The following is a 20323-nucleotide window of genomic DNA, read 5'->3' on the forward strand; positions in this document are numbered from 1 at the left end:
TGAACATGGACAGAAAGTTCTACTCTTCAATTCTAGACTAAAGCTCTTCCCAGGAAAGCTTAAGTTATGTTGGATAGGACCTTTCCTTATCACTAATGTATCACTCTATGGTCATATAGAACTCCAGAGTAATTACTTTGGTAAAAGATTTATTGTTAATGGCCAGAGAGTGAAACATTATTTGGGTGGTGAAGTTGAACAAGAGAAATCACCCTATTGCTGACATAAGCACAGTAAAGACCAGCTAAACGACAGTAAATAAGCGCTTGTTGGGAGGCAATCCAACTATAATTAAAATTATTTCTGTTTATCATTAAGTCTATTTCAATTTTATCAATTTAATTTTCATAATTGTTTCTTTAGGTTTGTGATCATATGCAGTAGTTAAAATAGAAATAGAGACAGTCAGAGTGAAAATCAGAGCACCCTGGGGAAAGTCCCTTGCTGGCGTTGAACGCCAAACATGAGGGAAGGATGGGCGTTGAATTCCCTCAAGAAGCAGCAAGACTGGCGTTGAACGCCAACTTAGGGACACTGGTTGGGCGTTCAATGCCCCCAAGGAGCAACAAGTCTGGTGTTGAATGCCATCCAGGGAGCGCTGGCTGGGCTTTCAACGCCCTAAAGGGGGAAGAAAAAGCTGGCATTGAATGCCAGCCAGGAAGCACTAGTTGGGCGTTCAACGCCCTGAAAGGAGTAGCAAGTCGGCGTTGAACGCCAGCCAGGAGGCACTGTCTAGGAGTTCAACGCCCAGGAGGAGCATATAGCTGGCATTGAACGCTAGAATAGGGGCATTCTGGGCGTTCAACGCCCAACAAAGGTTGGAGAGATTTTTGACTTCTTCAAAACATATCTTTTTCAAATCTTATCTTTTTAACCACATCTTTTAAACAAAATTCTTTCAACCATCATCTTTTAATTTCAAATTCCTTTCAAATTTAAAATCTTTTCAAATCTTTATCAATTATTTTTCAAATCTTTTTCAAATTTAAAATCTTTTCACATCTTTTGCAATTCTTTTTCAAATCCTTCAATAAACTTTCAAATATTTTCCATATCTTTAACTTATATCTTATCGTTTCTTTATCTTTTTCATATCCTTAATACTCCAACAATTTTAAAAGTTATCTTTTTCTATCTTTTACCAAAGTGTGAATCATATCTTCTTTATCTTTTATCTAATTAATTTCGAAAAGTCCCCCTATATATATCATTTGCCCGACACACTCCCTCATCCATATCCCATTCGAATCCCTCTCCTCTTCTTCGTCTTCTCTCTTTTCTTTTTTTTGCTTAGGGACGAGCAAACCTTTTAAGTTTGGTGTGGAAAGAGCCTTGCTTTCTCACTCCATTCGAACTCCATGGATCTAAAAAGTGGAAAACCCACTTCAAAAAGCAAGAAAGAAGACAACCCAATAGCTATTTTCAAACCTTTCAGATTCTATACCAAGCAGCATGAAGAACATTATTACAAAATAATGTGCAAGAAGATAGTGATCCCGGAGGCCAGATTCGAATTAAAAGAAGATGAGTATCCAGAGATCCAAGAGCAGATTCAAAAGAGAGGCTGGAAAGCCCTATGACCAATGTTGGAATAACAATGGTTCACGAATTCTATGCAAATCTGTGGATGACGGATAAGCAAAAGAAAGATGGACAAGGGTTCCATACTTTTTCCACCATGGTCCGAGGAATGACTCTCTATTTTCATCTTGACAAGGTGAGAGAGATCTTTAAATTACCTCCACAAAGGGATGATCCAGAATCCTTTAATAGGAGGGTAGTAGCTGATCCCAAGCTAGATCAGATTCTAGAAGACATATGTCTACCTGAAACTTAGTGGATCAATAACACAAAAGGTAAACCAAACCAACTGAGAAAATTGGATCTCAAACCAGTTGCTAGGAGTTGGTTGGATTTCATTGGGCGTTCCATACTCCCTACTAGCAACCGTTCTGAAGTCACAATTAGAAGAGTGGTAATGATTCACTGCATTATGATGGAGAATAAGGTAGAAGTCCTCCAATTAATCCCCTTTGAGTTGTACAAAATTGCAAATAGGATGTCAACTCAAGCCAAGTTGGCCTATCCAAACCTTATATTTCGCTTGTGCAAAGAGGCTGGAGTCTTGATTAACAGAGACTCATGGATCCCAGCAGAAGGCCCAATCACCAAATAAGTGATGGAAAGCGCCAGACTACCAGATGATCATCCCAAAAGGAAGACACCTGAGCCTCTTTAAGCACCAGAGATCCCTCCAATTGAATATTAGACCCAGCTGGAAGTATCTGTTGCACAATTGTAAACCACCCTGGCTTAATAAAGAAAGGAGCAAAAAGACCAAACTAGCATGCTTTGCAAACTGGTCAAGGAACAAGAGAAGCAGGGGCATGATCTAGAAGAGCTGAAGCGTCAGAAATTGTCCCCTGAGGAGCCTAATGCCAACCATGACTAAGGTGGTTGAGTTCCACCCCCCCTATTTTTGTGCCTATTCTAATTGATGTTTCTTATGTTAGATTTACATGATCACTAGTAGCATTTAAGTCTTTATTTAAGTTTATATCTTTTAATTTAAGAATTGCATGAGCATTATTAGGATTTAAGTTTCTATTTTCCTTTTTCCAATAAGGTATAAAATGTTCCTCTTATCATCTCATTGAACTTGAATCAAATTTTGATTTTTTTTTGAAGCAGTAAAGATACTTAAATTTTGAGTTATATAACAAGAATAGTTCAATTATGTTGATGTGGTGGCATTGCTTTTACTTTCTGAATGCATGAATGAATAGTGCATGTTTAATGTTGGAATTAAGTATGTTGGCTCTTGAAAGAATGATAAAAAAGGAGAAGTATTATTGTGTAATCTGAAAAATTCAAAAAAAATTATTCTTGAAGGAAGAAAAATCAGCAAAAAGCAATAAAAGAAAAAATATATGTACATACAAAAAAAAAAGAGAAGCAAGCAGAAAAAGAAAAAAAACAATAGCTCTTTAAACCAAAAGGCAAGAGCAAGAAGCCAACAGCTCCTTAAACCAAAAGGCAAGAGCAAGGATCCAAGGCTTTGAGCATCAATGGTTAGGAGGGCCTAAAAAAACAAAAGCTTAGCCTAAACAGTTCAAATGAGCTGCTTCCCTAACTCTATGCTTGTCGTGTGAAAGTGTCAAGTGAAAAGCTTGAGATTGAGCAGTTAAAGTCGTGATCCAAAGCAAAGATTGTGCTTAAGAACTATGGACACCACTGGCTGGGGATTCTAGCAAAGCTGAATCACAAACCTAAAGGGTTCACCCAGTTAAGTGTCTGTGACGTTTATGTATCCAGTGGTAATACTGAAAAAAAAGCGCTTAGGGTCACAGCCAAGACTCAAAAAAAGATGTGTTCAAGAATAAAAGAGAACCGAACTAGGAGATCAATAGTATTATTTGGATTCTAAGTTTCTAAAGATGCCAATTATTCTGAGCTTCAAGGGAAAGTGAGATGCCAAAACTATTAAGAAGTGAACAGCTACTAGTCCCACTCACCTAATTGTAACTGAGCTTCATTGAAAACTCTGATATTTATCCTTCTCTTCTTTTTAATCCTATTTTTTTTTTGGTTGCTTCGGGACAAGAAAAAAATTAATTTTGATGTTCTGATGAGCGGATATTTTATACACTTTTTGGCATCATTTTCATATTATTTTTGTTATGTTTTGTTTAAGTTTTATTATATTTTCATAGGTTTTAGTGCAAAATTCATATTTTTGGATTCTACTTTGAGTTTGTATTTTATGATGAGTTCAGGTATTTTTTGGCTGAAATTGAGGAGTTTTGGAAAAGTCTGATTCAGAGACATAGAAAGGACTGTAGATGCTATCAGATTCTGACCTCCATGCACTTAAAAGAGAATTTCTAGAGCTAAAGAAGTCTAAATAGCGTGCTCTTAACGGCTATGGAAAGCTAACATCTAGGGCTTTTCAGAAATATATAATAGTCTATACTATGTTTTGGAAATGAAGTCCCAAAACTGGCTTTCAACGCCAGCCACCAACCCCATTCCTGGCGTCCAACGCCCAAAAGGGAGCAGCTGGCGTCCAACTCCCATTCAGGAGTCCAAAGCTGGCGTCCAACACCCGAGAGAGAGTACCAACTCCTGGCTTTACTCAGGCTTAGCCCAAACACTCACGAAGTGGGCCCAAAATGTGAATTTTCGCACTACAAGACTAGTTTATCTTTTTTTTCTGTAATCCTTAGTTATCAAATTAGTATATATAGGAGGAGATCACCCTTGTTTAGGATCTTTTTCCCCCACTTTATTTTCGAACATTACTTTTCTGTAAACTATGAGTCACTAACCTCCTAGGTTAAGGTTAGGAGCTCTGCTGATTCTTATGGATTAATAATATCACTATTCTATTTCAATCTATGCTTGATTCCATTCTAAGATGTATCTTCGTTCTTCATCTTAATGAATTGGGAGTGTAACTTGACCGTCATCCCTATTTCACATGGGTTCGTGCTAGTCCTTGATGGGATAGTACTGAACCACAAGCTTGATTATACATCTCTTAGACGGCTAATTCACGACCTCGTTGGGTACTTGGAGACATTAGTGCAGCCGAGGTACGGGGCAATTAAGGCCTTTGTAGTATAGGTTAGAACCAGGACGCAACATTCTCTGATTCGGAAGATCTGACCTTGTCTGTGGCGCTTTGAGTAGGATCACCAAGGGAATGGACTGCTGGAGCTTCAACCCTGTTCAGATTGGATGACCGCTGACCCAACGTTAATCATTTACAGCCTGCCATGGAATGAATCATCAGAAGTTGGAGTAGATGGTGAGAAAATTTGATCCAGAAGGAAGAAGCATCTCTAAAGCCTCAACCGTTTTATCATCATTGATTTCACATCTATCTAGTAACCTTTTATTTATTTATCTGTTTTATGCGTTTTTCACAATAACTATCATCTTTTCTAATCGCCTGAGTAAGATTTACAAGGTAACCATTGCTTGTTCAAACCAACAATCTCCGTGGGATCGACTGTCACTCACCTGAGGTATTACTTGGACGACTCGGTGGACTTGCCAGTCTATCTGTGTGAATATTGTGGAGTCAACTTGATGCATCAATGCCTCTCTCTCTCTCTCTCTCTCTAGCTCATTCTCACTCCTCCGTGAAGTCTTGTCTCTTATCCCATCTCCTTCTCAGCTAAGCGATGACGACGGCGACTCTGTAGTGGCAGTATGACGACGACATGGTGTGCTGGCGACGTGGGACAGCTCCCTCCTCTCTTCTCATCTTCCTCCCCGAGCTCTCTCCTCTCTTCGTTCATGGGGGTGTATGTGTTTGTGCATGAGCGTGTTGTGAGGGGAGGGGGTTTCGGCAGCTGATAAAGAGGAAAGGAAGGATGTGGGTGTGTAATGAAATTAAGGTTAGGAGATGGTACAATTAGGGTTTTGTTTTGGGAAAAAGGGGGCGAGGGCTAGTGTAGGTATTTTTAATAAAAATAGGGGTAATGTAATAATTGAAAAGCAATTCCAACAATAACTATCTATAAAAATATTATTTATTCATCAACTTATAAATTATTTTCAAATAAACAATCTAATTTAAAATGAGAGGTAATCAAATAGATTTTTCTTCATTTCATAAAATAGAGTTAAAAATCTAAATATTCAAATGATGATATCTAAAATTCTCATTATTTTTATCTCAATAAAACTTTAAATTTTGAATACGAAAATTGCCCAAATAATATCAAAATCTCTGAAAATATAATCTTGAGTAAATAAAATAAATCATAAATAACTTATTATTTAATTTTCAAAAAACCAAACTTTTACACTTTAAGCCTCTCCGTAGAGTTTTTAACCCCGAGTAACTAACTGCGATTAACTGCTGATAAACTCGATTCACAAGCGTTAACCAATCTTCTTTGTTTTCATTCCCCTTCTTCCCTTACTCTTCAGCCCTGGACCACGAAATTTCATCACCCTTTCACTACCATAATTTCATGTTTTACTCTAGCCTTTATTTAAGCAAACACATTAAGTCAAAATTTGACAAAGTTAGTGAAAATTCAGAGAGAAAGAGCCGAGTTTTAGAGAGAGAAAGAGTATATATTCAATTAAGTTCATCATTTTTCCAGCATATATTCAGAGTGTTCATCTATTGCTCTTGGCTAGTTCTTCAATAAGTCAAGCATTCCAAGCCAAAATTCTTATTCTTCCTTGTTTTTCTTGTTTCACCATACAAATTCCAGCAAAGATAACCATCATTTTTTACCCTTTTTTTTTGTTTTGAACCTGAAACTAATGGATTATGTTTTTCTCTTTCATGTCTAAAAAATTACTCTTGAAGGCATTAAGGGTGTACACCAAAAAGTACTCAAAATTTAAACTCAAAATAGGCGAAATTTCTCACTTTTCCAACATCATGATTCGGCCAAGAAGACTTAATTTTCATTAATTATCTGCTTGCTTTTGTTTAGGTAAATCTTGATGTTTAAAGTATTTAAGAACTAATTTGAGCAAGAGGTGATGGTTAGAATTAGTTAGATTATCTTCATGCTTGATTTTATATTCATGAGCAATTTTATGATGGTTTTTGTGCATAAAAAATTATTCTGGAAAATGTATGATGCACAACTATTTTTTGGCTTGATATATATATATATATATATATATATATATATATATATATATATATATATATATATATATATATTGTCAAAATCTTTATTGTATATTTTTGTACATATAAAATATATATATTCTAATATATTAATAAATAATATATTAATAAAATATAATATTAGAATTATTAAAATAGAAAATATTGCTTTTTATGAATATATATAATATTTTATATATTAAATTATGAATATATTTAAAAAAATTAAATGAAATAAATATATTAAATAGATAATATATATAATAATAATTAAAATTAGGAAAAATAAAAAAAATCAAATACAACTTCCAAAATCCTTATTTTATTTGAACTTATCTAGTTCAAAATCCTTCCAGTCTGAAAAAAAAAAGAGGAAATGAGACTTTCATACAATATCTTAATTGAATTCTATGTAATGATCAATAATTTCAGTTTTATTCTATTCTATATCTATATGGATATTAAACTCTATATATATATATATATGAAATATGAAATATGAAATATGAATTTTTGATGCCTATGTTTCTTGTATTTATGGGTAAAAAATTTGCGCACTTGAGATTTAAGTTTCGAGCCTTAAAAATCACTAAAATATAAAGAACAACATGGAAAAATGCCCCTGAAAATTGAGCCATTAAATAGTGTAAAAAGTATTGAATAAGAACGTAAAAAAGAGGCTAGAAATCAGGTTTTACTTCTATGGAATTAGTATGATGCAACACAAAGGATAATTCGGTCATTAAAAAAAAACAAAGGGCTAAAAATATAATTAAAATAAATTAGACTTAAACTTGTAATTTCAGTAGTCTTAAGGATAAAATTGTAATTATATAAAAGAGTCGGGCTCAAATTGTAGTTAAGATAAAGTTTTAGGCCTAAATAAAAACTTTAGTAAAGTTTAGGGTCAAAAGTGAAAATATAACAACTACTAAGATAGGCACAAGAAATTAGGGGTAAAATAGTCTTTTGTGTCATTAAGGGTAAAATTGATATTAGTTAAAAGTGTTAGGGATAAATTGGTAAATGAGAATTTCTAAAGTCAACTGAATAATTTTGACACTAAATAAGACTAAAAAATATTACTTAAAATACTTAGGAATATAATAGTAATCTTGGAATAAAGTAAGACATAAAAATGGTTAATTAACTTATTAGAGCGTTGGTGCACGGAATTGTGATCACACTTTTCACAACTCCGGTACAACTAACCAGCAAGTGCACTGGGTCGTCCAAGTAATACCTTACGTGAGTAAGGGTCGATCGCACAGAGATTGCCGGCTTGAAGTAAGCTATGGTTATCCTGTAAATCTTAGTCAGGAGATTCAAATGATATGAATGATTTTGTTTATGATAAGTAAATAACATGAAATGAATAATACTTGTGATTCAGTAATGAGGAACAGGTTGAGGTTCTGGAGATGCTCTGTCGTCTGAATCTCTGCTTTCCTACTGTCTTCTTCTCCAAACACGCATGGCTTCTTCTATGGCCGGCTGTATGTTGGTGGATCACCGTTGTCAATGGCTACCATCCTTCCTCTTAGTGAAAATGGTCCAGGCACGGCTTCTATATGGCTAATCATCTGTTGGATCTCTCGTCTCGGATGAAAAATACCAGGCACAGCTACCGCACGGCTAATCATCTGTCGGTTCTCACTCATGTCAGAATAAGACCTCTCTGTCCTTTTGCACACTGTCACTGCGCCCAACATTTGTGAGTTTGAAGCTCGTTTGTTCTAGCCTTCACCACGAAGGTTCTGATCTCATCGGTTTGAATGCTCTGTTGTCAGGAGATGCAAGTCAAACTCGTGGACTAGAAACCCAAGAGATACGCACTCAAGCTGTCGCCCAATGACTACGTTGAGCTCAGATAGAGCGAGAGTGGTTGTCAAGCATGCGTTCATAAATTTAAGAATGATGATGAGTGTCACGGATCGTCATATTCTTTATGTTGAAGTACAAGTGAGTATCTTAGAACAGAATCAAGCGTGATCGAATAGAAAACAATAGTAATTGCATTAATCCATTGAGACACAGCAGAGCTCCTCACCCCCACCTATGGAGTTTAGAGACTCATGCCGTAGAAGATACAATATGAGATGTAAAATGTCATAATCTCAAAATAAATCTCTAAAAGTAGTTTTTATACTAAACTAGTAACTTAGGTTTACAGAAAATGAGTAACTAAGTGCAGATAGTACAAAAATCCACTTCCGGGACCCACTTGGTGAGTGTTTGGGCTGAGCTTTGAAGCTTTCATGTGCATAGGCCATTTTTGGAGTTAAACGCCAGCTTGGGTGCCAGTTTGGGCGTTCAACTCCAGTTTTGGTGCCAGTTCCGGCGTTTTACGCCAGAAAAAGGTCTTTAGCTGGCGTTTAACGCCAGTTTGGGCCATCAAATCTCGGGCAAAGTATAGACTATTATACATTGCTGGAAATCCCAAGATGTTAGCTTTCCAGCCAATTGAGAACACGCTAATTAGACTTCTGTAGCTCCAAAAAAACGTATTTGAGTGTAGGGAGGTCAGAATCCAACAGCATCTGCAGTCCTTTCTCAGCCTCTGGATCAGATTTTTTGCTCAGGTTCCTCAATTTCAGCCAGAAAATACCTGAAATTACAGAAAAACCCACAAACTCATAGTAAAGTTCAGAAATGTGATTTTTGCATAAAAACTAATAAAAATATACTAAAAAGTAACTAAAACATACTAAAAGCTATATAAAAACAATGCCAAAAAGGGTATAAAATATCCGCTCATCACAACACCAAACTTAAATTGTTGCTTGTCCTCAAGCAACCAAAAACAAAATAGGATAAAAAGAAGATAATATACAATAAATTTCAAAATTATCAGTGAAGCTTAGTCTCAATTAGATGAGCTGGACTAGTAGCTTTTTGCTTCTGAATAGGTTTGGCATCTCACTCTCCATTGGAGTTCAGAATTGTTGGCCTCTTTAGGAACTCAAAAATTCAGACAATGTTATTGATTTTTCTAGTTAAGTTCTTTTTTATTCTTGAACACAGCTACTTTATGAGTCTTGGCCGTGACCCTTAGCATTTTGTTTTCCAGTATTACCACTGGATACATAAATGCCACGGATACATAACTGGGTGAACCTTTTCAGATTGTGACTCAGCTTTGCTAGAGTACCCAGTTAGAGGTGCCTAGAGTTCTTAAGCATACTCTTTTGCTTTGGATCACGACTTTTACCACTCAGTCTCAAGCTTTTCACTTGGACCTTCATGACAAAAGCACATGGTTAGGGACAGCTTGATTTAGCCGCTTAGGCCAGGATTTTATTCCTTTGGGCCCTTCTATCCATTAATGCTCAAAGCCTTGGATCCTTTTACCCTTGCCTTTTGGTTTAAAGGGTTATTGGCTTTTTGCTCTTGCCTTTTGGTTTAAAGAGCTATTGGCTTTTTCTGCTTGCTTTTTCTTTTTCTTTCTTTTTTTTCGCAAGCTTTTGCTTTTTCACTGCTTTTTCTTACTTCAAGAATCAATTTTATGATTTTTCAGATCACCAATAACATGTCTCCTTTTTCATTATTCTTTCAAGAGCCAAATTTTCTTAATTCCAATTTCAAATATGCACTGTTTAAGCATACATTCAGAAAACAAAAAGTATTGCCACCACATCAAAATAATTAAACTATTTTCAAGATAAAATTCAAAAGTCATGTACTTCTATTTTCTTTTGCAAATAAAAGTATTTTTCATTTAAGAAAGGTGAGAGATTCATGGAATCATTCATAGCTTTAAGATATAGACTCTAAACACTAATGATCATGTATTAAAAACAAGACTTAGACAGAAAATAAACATAAAAACAGACAAATAACAATAAAAGCAAGGAAATTAAGGAGCGGGTCCACCTTAGTGACGGCGGCTACTTCTTCCTCTTGATGGTCCAATGGAGTGCTTGAGCTCCTCTAGTTTGCTCCATCCTCTTTCTTAGTGATGGGATTTGGTGATGAATTTCTCCATCTCCCAAGGTTCGGAGGCAGAAGCAATTGCCTTCCCTTTCCTCTTTCTAGAGGATTCTCCGACTTTGGGTGCCATAAGTGGTAATGGAAAGCAAAAAGCAGAACTTTTTCACACCAAACTTAAAAGTTTTTCACACCAATGTTAGACTTGATTTTCTTTATTTAATGCAATTTGAGGTATTTCAGATTTATGATTGCTTTCTTCTATTTATGATATAAATAATTTAGATTTTTTCCCTTTTGGCTTTGGTTGAGTAATTGGTGACACTTGATTTATCAAACTCCTTGTTGATTGAAAATTGGAATTTGCTGATTGATTTAGATCCCTCTAAAGCTAGTCTTTCCACAGGAGTTGACTAGGACTTGAGGAATCAAATTGATTAGTCCACTTGACTTTCCTTTATTTAGTAAGGGTTAACTAAGTAGGAGCAATAAACAATTCTCATCACAATTGATAAGGATAACTGGGATGGGATTTCCAGTTCTCATACCTTGCCAAGAGTTTTTCTAATTATAAATTTATTTTTCTTGTCATTAAATTACTTGTTCCTTATTTCAAGAAAAAACCCAAAACAAAGACACTTTTTCCATAACCAATAATAAATCATACTTCCCTGCAATTTTTTGAGAGACGAACCGAGGTTTAAATACTTTGGTTATAAATTTTATTGGGTTTTCTTTGGTGACAACCAAGTTTTTGTACGAAAGGATTTTCTGTTGGTTCAGAAACTATACTTACAAAGTGATTATTTTTATGAAATTCTTTACTAGCAGAAATCAGCTCGTCAAAATGGTGCCGTTGCCGGAGAGTTGCAAACGTGTGCCTTATTATTGGTTATTGTAAATATTTTCTTTTTCATTTCTTTGTTAGTGTTTCTAGTTTTAGGAGTTTATTTTCATTAATTTCTAGTTTTTATTTCTTTTGCTACTATGAATTCTCACCCCTCTGGTTTCAAGTTTGGTTCCAATGTTGTTGTAAGGAATGGAAGCTATAATGAGAACAGGCATCAAGGTTGGAAGAATCAAAGATGGGAGGAGCCACAAGGATTTGATCAACCCTCTTGGCAACAACCCCCTCCAATGCGCTATAACAAACAACCATTCTGTGATGCTTGCCAAGACAATAGTTATGGTGGACCCTTCCGTGACAACCAACCTCTACCAAATTACTATGGTCAAGAGCCATTCCAGGAAGCGTACCAAGATGATGAATATGGTGGACCCCCTTGTGGTTACCAACAAGCCCCACCATACGCTTATGAACCACCTCCCCAACATAACTTTGGACCACCACACTCACAAGCCCCCTTCCACCATTCACCTCCATATGACCCTAACCCTCATCCACCATACCGACCACCTTATGAGCCTTATGAACCATATAGAACCACCCAAATTTCAACCCAATTACTCCCAAGAACCACCACCTTCATATGCACCATATCCATATCCATCAATCCAAGAGCCTTATGGTCCTACTTATGATACCCAAGCAAAACAAGAATCAAAGGATCGTCTCAAAGAAACAACGGATCGACTTCATGCTACTCTTCATCAACTGGAGCGAGTGATAAACCAATTAGCTTCCCAACGTTTGAACACTCAAGGAACTCTCATGGATTCATGTGGAGAATCTACTGAAGAACGCATCATGAAGGAGAAGCTAGAAACTCCGGTGGACAGTGAGCAGCATGACCTTGTATTGGAACAATTGGAGGAAGCCGTAATCGTTAAAGAGGAAGAAGTGGTCGAAGACTTGGGAGATGCGGAACGTCCATGGGAACCTCAAGTCATAGAGCCCCCTTCTAAGGAGTTTGAATTTGGTGTTGATGAGGGTGTACAACCCCCAAGGCATATCATGGTTGAAGACTTTGAAGGGGATGATCAAGATATGGATTCAATCTTTGATGAATTCTTATCTACATTTGAATCCTCTCCCATTGGACTTGACATGGAGATTAAAGAAGAAGAAGCACAACCTCCCATGCCTTTGGTGAGCAATGAAGAGAAGATTGAATTGGAAGAAAGCTACCAAGAGGAAGCGGTTGAACTTGAAGAAGCTTGCAAGGAGGTGGAAGTTGTCAAGAAAGAACACAAGGGACTAGAGCTTGATATCACTTTGCCAAAGTTGCTGGAGACCTCTCCACCTAAGTCACCATCATCCTTCACAATATTCAAGTGGGTAAAATTTATATCTCTTAGCTTTTTCATTCCACTTGAATATGGTTTACTTGAGACAGATGGTCAACTTAGAGCTCTTTGTGGCATTAAGAGTAAGAGGAAGATGGTTAGTGGTAAGAGTTATCATGCGAGATTCAATATGATTGCACGCTCCAAGTTGAAGTGCAATGATTGGTGTAGAGCTCGATTGAATGGGTCTAGGAAGTCGTTTGGGTACCTTAGTGAGAATTCAGATTGCCTGCCACCCAGTTGGAACACTAATGATCAACAAGAAGACGGGTGCAAAAGCAAGGTTTGGGACCCCAGAATTCATTCCAACAATCAACACTTTTGGGGCCTTGTCACTTACTTTAGATTGCTTGACGGCTGTATGCGCCTAGTTTAGGATCCCGAAGGCCATTGGAATTACAAACATTGGTGGGATTCAAGGATCAATACAAGCACAAGCCACCATGACAAGGAGCTCACCAAATGTCCAACTTAAGGACTTTAACTAAAAGTGCTAGGTGGGAGACAACCCACTATGGTATGATTGTTTCTTTTTATTCCTAGTTTTATTTTATTTTTCACAAGTTTTTCATTCCTAATTTCTGCATATTCATCTGCATGCTGCATTTTGCATTCTGCATTTATTAAAAAAAAAAGAAGAGAAAAAACAAAGAGAATCGACGCGCACGCGTCGTTTGTGTGTGCGCAATTAAACAGAGAGTTATGCGAGAGACGCGCGGGAGGGGTGCGTGGCGCACAAGCCACCCACGCGTACGCGTACCGCACGCATACGCGTGGGTATGAAAATCGGCGTCAATGGCGTGCTGAACAGAGAGTTGTGATGGTCTGGGACTGGCACTGTGCTAGAGGCACAAAATCACCCACGCGTACGCGTCCCTGACGCGTGCGCGTCCTTTCGCTTCTAGACCACCCACGCGTACACGTGAGCGACGCTTACGCGTCACATGGTTAATGCAGTTTTCATGCCCACGCGTGCCCTGCACGCGCGTCACATCCCATTTTTCATTCCTGCCCTTTTTCTTCTCTCTTTTCTCTTTCTTTCCTCCTCCTTTCTCACTTTCTTCTTCTTCATCCCTTTAACTTCTCATCCTTATTCTCTTTCATTCTATTGTACCTAATTTATTTGCATACTCTCATGCACTGCATTTTACCTTTGTGCATATTTTTATTTTCTTTTCTATGTTTATTATTTTTCTATTGGTGTGAAATGTCCTTATTCCACTGTTGCATTTCTCTTGCTTTCTTTTGGTGCTTCGTGACTTGTTTCCATTGTTGGGTAATATTATTTATAGGTCAATACTAATTTTTTATGATACTTGTATTCTATTTGCATTGACATGCACCTATATTGTCTTTCATTACCCACACTCTCTCCCCTATTATTGCACTTTTTGCACTATTGATATGCCATTTGCTTCTATTGTTTTCTCACTTGCATGTTGTAGCTACCATGTAATTGAGACCCTCATTATTCAGCATAAACCCACCCATATTTTATTTGTTTTCTATCTTTGCTCCTGGGTTTTTTTTCCTATTCCTCTTCTTTCAGGGTGGCCACCGAAAAGGGAAAGGAGAAGTTTCTAAATGGGGCGAACAACAAGTCCATCTGCATAATCCACTAAAGAAAGAGCATCAGTTGGAGCAATCCACCCACTTGCGCATCTCAGCATGCACCGAGGACGGTGCAATCTTTAAGTGTGGGGAGGTCGATACCGATCTCCGTGGGTTAGTACCTTCCTGTCTCAACACCAATGTTTAAATTTTCTTTGTAGTTAGTTGTTGCATTTTCATGTTTGATTGCATGTTTGTTACATTTTGTGCATATTTTACCAACTACTTGGTTGAAGTAATATTTACTTTTTCAAGAAACTTTTTAGAGTATTACACTAATTTGAATAAATTTTTTTGTTGAACTTGTTTGAAGAAATCTTATTTTGGAACATGGTTTAGAGCTCAAACACACAAAATCAGTGAGATTTTGATCCTATTTGATTGGTTACATTTTATCAACCAATATATTTTATTTTTCGTATGTGTTGTTCTCTCTAAAATTGTGATCTTTGTCTTGCTTGATTCTATATTTCCATTATTTAATGTATGCATGCACTTATATGATTGAGGCCTTTGTTTCACTAAGCTTACATAACCATATGGCCTTACCCTTTCATTATCCTTTGCAAACCAATGTTAAGCCTATTTTACCCCTTTGTTCTTTACTTTAGCTCATCACTAACTCTAAGCGGAAAACAATAATGTCCTTAATTTGAATCCTTGATTAGCTTAGACTAGTAAAAGTGCTCATGAATTAAGTGTGGAAAAAGTGGGTTTAAAAACGTTTGGTTTGTGAATTGAGTATGTTAGACTTTGTGTGAAAATGTGAAAAATGTTGAGGACATGTTTATGCATTTAATATCTTAATCATATGCATTGAGAAAAATAAAAGAAGAAAAAAATAAAAAGAAAAAAAAACAAAACAAAAGAGAAAAAGAAAAAAAAACAAAAGAGAAAAAGAAAAGAAAAAAGAGCAAAAAAAAAAAAATAAAAAGGGGACAAAATGCCCCAAAGTAAATGGCGATAGCAATGCATATGAACTGTACTCAAAACTTGGAATGCATAAATATGTAGCAAACACAGTTAATGGGTAGTTAGGCTTTATATTATGATTACATGGATTGTCTTAAGTTAGGTGAGAAGTTTAGGTTAATTAAGGATTCAGATTTTAGTCCACTTAACCAAATACAATCCTACCTTGACCCTAACCCCATTACAACCCTTAAAAGACCTCTTGATTTGTGTATTTGTGCATCAAATTTCTGTTGATTGGTAGAAGAAGAGCAAGCCTTAGAAAGCAATATTAGTAGAGAATTGAGAGAATCGAATCTCAAACACCTGAGCGATTAGAGTGTATACACTTCCAGTGAGGGTTCGATGTTCGATTCCTTGTTCCTGGCTTTCATGAGCTATCTTCTTCTTGCAAGTCTATTTGTACTTCATTTTTATGATTTGAATTAGTAAATTTCAGTTCATCTTTGTTCTTGAAAGATTTATTTACTTTTCACCATGTAGGTAAAAGTATTTTGCATTTAGCTGCATTCATACAGATAGGTTGCATTTCATACATTCTTACCATTCCTTTTCACTCTTTTAGTTCTCTTGAGCTTAGCATGAGGACATGCTAATGTTTAAGTGTGGGAAGGTTGATAAATCCCATTTTTAGGGTTTATCCTATGCTTAATCTAGTGGATTTTATCCATTATTCTCACACTTATTCATACAATTCGCATGTTGTAAGTTTTTCTTCTTGATTTTCTGCTATGATTGAAAACATGCTTCTTTGGCCATATATTTGCTAATATTAATCCTCTCTTATTACCATTCGATACCGTGATATATGCGTTGAGTGATTTCAGGGATTACAGGGCAGGAATGGCTTGGAGGATGGAAAGGAAGCATGCAAAAGTGGAAGGAATACAAGAAACTGAAGGAACTGCTAAAGCTGTCCAGCCTGACCTCTTGGTACTAAATCGACCATAACTTGAGTTACAAAGATCCAAATGAAGTGGTTCTAGTTGCGTTAGAAAGCTAACATCCGAAGCTTCGCAACCATATATAATTTTTTATAGTTTCCCTGAAGTTAGGTGACACGCACGCGTGGATCACGCGCACGCATGACCTGGCAAAAGTTCAATCCACGCGTACGCGTGGACGACGTGTATGCGTAACTTTGCCGCATGCTGGACGTATCAAAAATTGCTGGGGGCGATTTCTGGGCTGTTTCTAACCCAGTTTTTGGCCCAGAAAATATAGATTAAAGGCTATAAAGTGGGGGAATCCATTCATTCATTAATATAACAGAACATTCATTCACACAATTTTAGATTTAGATGTAGTTTTTAGAGAGAGAGGCTCTCTCCTCTCTTTTAGGTTTTAGGATTTAGGATTTCTCTTAGATTAGGTTTACTTCTTCTCCATTCCAGGTTCAATGTTCCTTTAATTTAATTTCTCTTGTACTTTTATTTATTCTATTACTTTAGTTTGTTTATTTTCCCAAATGGATTTATGAATTCCAATGTCAGACTTGATTTTCTTTATTTAATGCAATTTGAGGTATTTCAGATTTATGATTACTTTCTTCTATTTATGATATAAATAATTTAGATTTTTCCCCTTTTGGCTTTGTTTGAGTAATTGGTTACACTTGAGTTATCAAACTCCTTGTTGATTGAAAATTGGAACTTGCTGATTGATTTGGATCCCTCTAAAGCTAGTCTTTCCACAGGAGTTGACTAGGACTTGAGGAATCAAATTGATTAGTCCACTTGACTTTTCTTTATTTAGTAAGGGTTAACTAAGTGGGAGCAATAAACAATTCTCATCATAATTGATAAGGATAACTGGGATGGGATTTCCAATTCTCATACCTTGCCAAGAGTTTTTCTAATTATTAATTTATTTTTCTTGTCATTAAATTACTTGTTCCTTATTTCAAGAAAAAACCCAAAACAAAGACACTTTTTCCATAACCAATAATAAATCATACTTTTCTGTAATTCCTTGAGAGATGACCCAAGGTTTAAATACTTCGGTTATAAATTTGATTGGGTTTGCTTTAGTGACAACCAAGTTTTTGTACGAAAGGATTTTCTGTTGGTTCAGAAACTATACTTACAACGTGATTATTTTTATGAAATTCTTTACTAGCAGAAATCAGCTCGTCATCCACCTCTATTCCCTTGTTTAAAATTTTGTGCCCAAGGACAATTCCTTCAGTCACCATAAAGTGACATTTCTCCCAGTTTAAAACCAGGTTAGTCTCTTGGCATCTTTTCAGAACAAGTGCTAGATGGTCAAGACAGGAGCTGAATGAGTCTCCAATACTGAGAAGTCATCCATGAAGACTTCCAGAAATTTCTCTACCATATCAAAGAAGATAGAAAGCATGCACCTCTGAAAGGTTGTAGGTGCATTGCACAGACCAAATGGTATCCTTCTGTAGGCAAATACTCCAGATGGACATGTGAATGCTGTTTTCTCTTGGTCCTGAAGATCTACTGCAATTTGGTTGTAAACTGAATAGCCATCCAAAAAGCAGTAGTATTCATGACCTGTTAGTCTCTCTAGCATCTGGTCTATGAATGGTAAAGGAAAATTATCCTTTCTGGTGGCTGTATTGAGCCTTCTGTAGTCAATACACATACGCCACCCTGTAACTGTTCTTGTAGGAACCAGTTCATTCTTTTCATTATGAACCACTGTCATGCCTCCCTTCTTGGGGACAACTTGGACAGGGCTCACCTAGGGACTATCAGAAATAGGATAAATAATCACAGCCTCTAGTAATAACCTCTTTCTGCACCACCTCCTTCATGGCTGGATTCAGCCGCCTCTGTGGTTGAACCACTGGCTTAGCATCATCCTCCAATAGAATATTGTGCATGCATCTGGCTGTGCTAATGCCCTTAAGATCACTTATGGACCACCCAAGAGCTGTCTTGTGTGTCCTTAGCACCTGAATTAGTGTTTTCTCTCCCTGTGGCTCTAAAGCAGAGCTTATGATTACCGGAAAAGTGTCATCTTCTCCCAGAAATGCATATTTCAGGGATGGTGGTAGTGGTTTGAGCTCGGGTTTAGGAGGCTTCTCCTTTTCCGGAGGAGTTTTCAGAGGTTCTTTTGTTTTCTCTGGTTCCTCCATATCAGGCTGAATATCTTTAAAAATGTCCTCTAGCTCTGATTCGAAACTCTCAGTCATATTGACCTCTTCTACCAGGGAGTCAATAATATCAACGCTCATGCAGTCTTTTGATGTGTCTGCATGCTGCATAGCTTTGACAGCATTCAACTTAAACTCATCCTCATTGACTCTCAGAGTTACCTCCCCTTTTTGGACGTTAATGAGGGTTTGTCCAGTTGCTAGGAAAGGTCTTCCTAGAATGAGAGTTGCACTCTTGTGCTCCTCCATTTCTAGCACTACAAAGTCAGTAGAAAAGGCAAATGGCCCAACCTTGACAATCATGTCCTTAATTGTGCCTGATGGAATTTTAATGGAGCCATCAGCAAGTTGGAGACATATTCAGGTTGGATTGACTTCTTCAGTCAAACCAAGCTTTCTGACAGTGGATGCAGGTATCAGGTTGATACTTACCCCAAGATCACATAAAGTTGTCTTAGTACAAGCATCCTCTAATGTGCATGGTATCATAAAGCTTTCGGGATCTTTAAGCTTTTCTGGTAAGCTTTTTAAAATGATTGCACTGCATTCTTCAGTGAGAAAAACTTTTTTAGTCTCCCTCCAATCCTTCTTATGACTTAAGATCTCTTTTATGAACTTAGCATAAGAGAGTATTTGCTCAAGTTCTTCTGCAAACGGAATCTTTATTTCAAGAGTCCTGAGATAGTCTGCAAAGTGGGCAAATTGTTTATCCTGTTTCGCTTGGCGGAGTTTTTGAGGATAAGGCATCTTGGCTTTATATTCTTCAACCTTAGTTGCTGCAGGTTTATTCCCTACAGAAGTGGTTGGAGATGCTTGCTTAAAGGGGCTGTTATCAGCACTTGCAGGTGTCTGATCCCTTATTGGCGTTTGAACGCCAGAATTGGGTGCTTTTTGGGCGTTCAACGCCAAATTGTCACCCTTTTCTGGCATTTGAATGCCAGAATTGGCCATCCACTGGGCGTTCAACGCCAACTTCTGACCCTTTTCTGGCGTTTGAATGCCAGAATCATTCCTCTCTGGGCTCTTACTGTCCTCAGAGGGATTTTGGGCAGTGGTTTGGTCATCCTCTGTCAGATGTTCCTTTCTTGGCTTCCTGCTGCTTTGAATTGAGACATTTAATGTCTTTCCACTCCTTAAATGAATAGCTTGGCATTCTTCTATTATCTGTTTAGATAACTGATGTCTTGTCTGATTCAATTATTTTTCCATATTCTGGTTAGCATCTTTGGTTTCTTGTAGCATCTCTTTAAATTCTGCGAACTGTTTTTTTATAGAAAATAGTTGCTGATTGAGTTCAGCAATTTGTTCTGGAGGACTAAGTTCAGTGGATGCTGCCTCAGCCTCTTCTTTCATGGAGGTCTCACCACTTGAGTACAGGTGCTGATTTCTGGCAACTGTATCAATGAGCTCTTGAGCCTCTTTAATTGTCTTTCTCATATGTATAGATCCACCAGCTGAGTGGTCTAGAGACATCTGGGCCTTTTCTGTAAGCTCATAGTAAATGATGTCTAACTGCACCCATTCTGAAAATATTTCAGATGGGCATTTTCTTAGCATCTCTTTATACCTCTCCTAGGCATTATAAAGAGATTCATTATCCCCTTGTTTAAAGCCTTGGATGTCCAGCCTTAGCTGTGTCATCCTTTTTGGAGGGAAATATTGATTCAGAAATTTGTTTGATAACTGTTTCCATGTTCTTATGCTTGCTATGGGTTGGTTATTTAACCACCTCTTAGCTTGATCTTTTACAGCAAATGGAAACAGTAATAATCTGTAGACATCCTGATCTACTT

The sequence above is a fragment of the Arachis ipaensis genome, chromosome B7, assembly GCF_059453495.1.
Source record: "Arachis ipaensis isolate K30076 ecotype BB chromosome B7, ASM5945349v1, whole genome shotgun sequence".
Classification (NCBI taxonomy): Eukaryota; Viridiplantae; Streptophyta; class Magnoliopsida; order Fabales; family Fabaceae; genus Arachis; species Arachis ipaensis.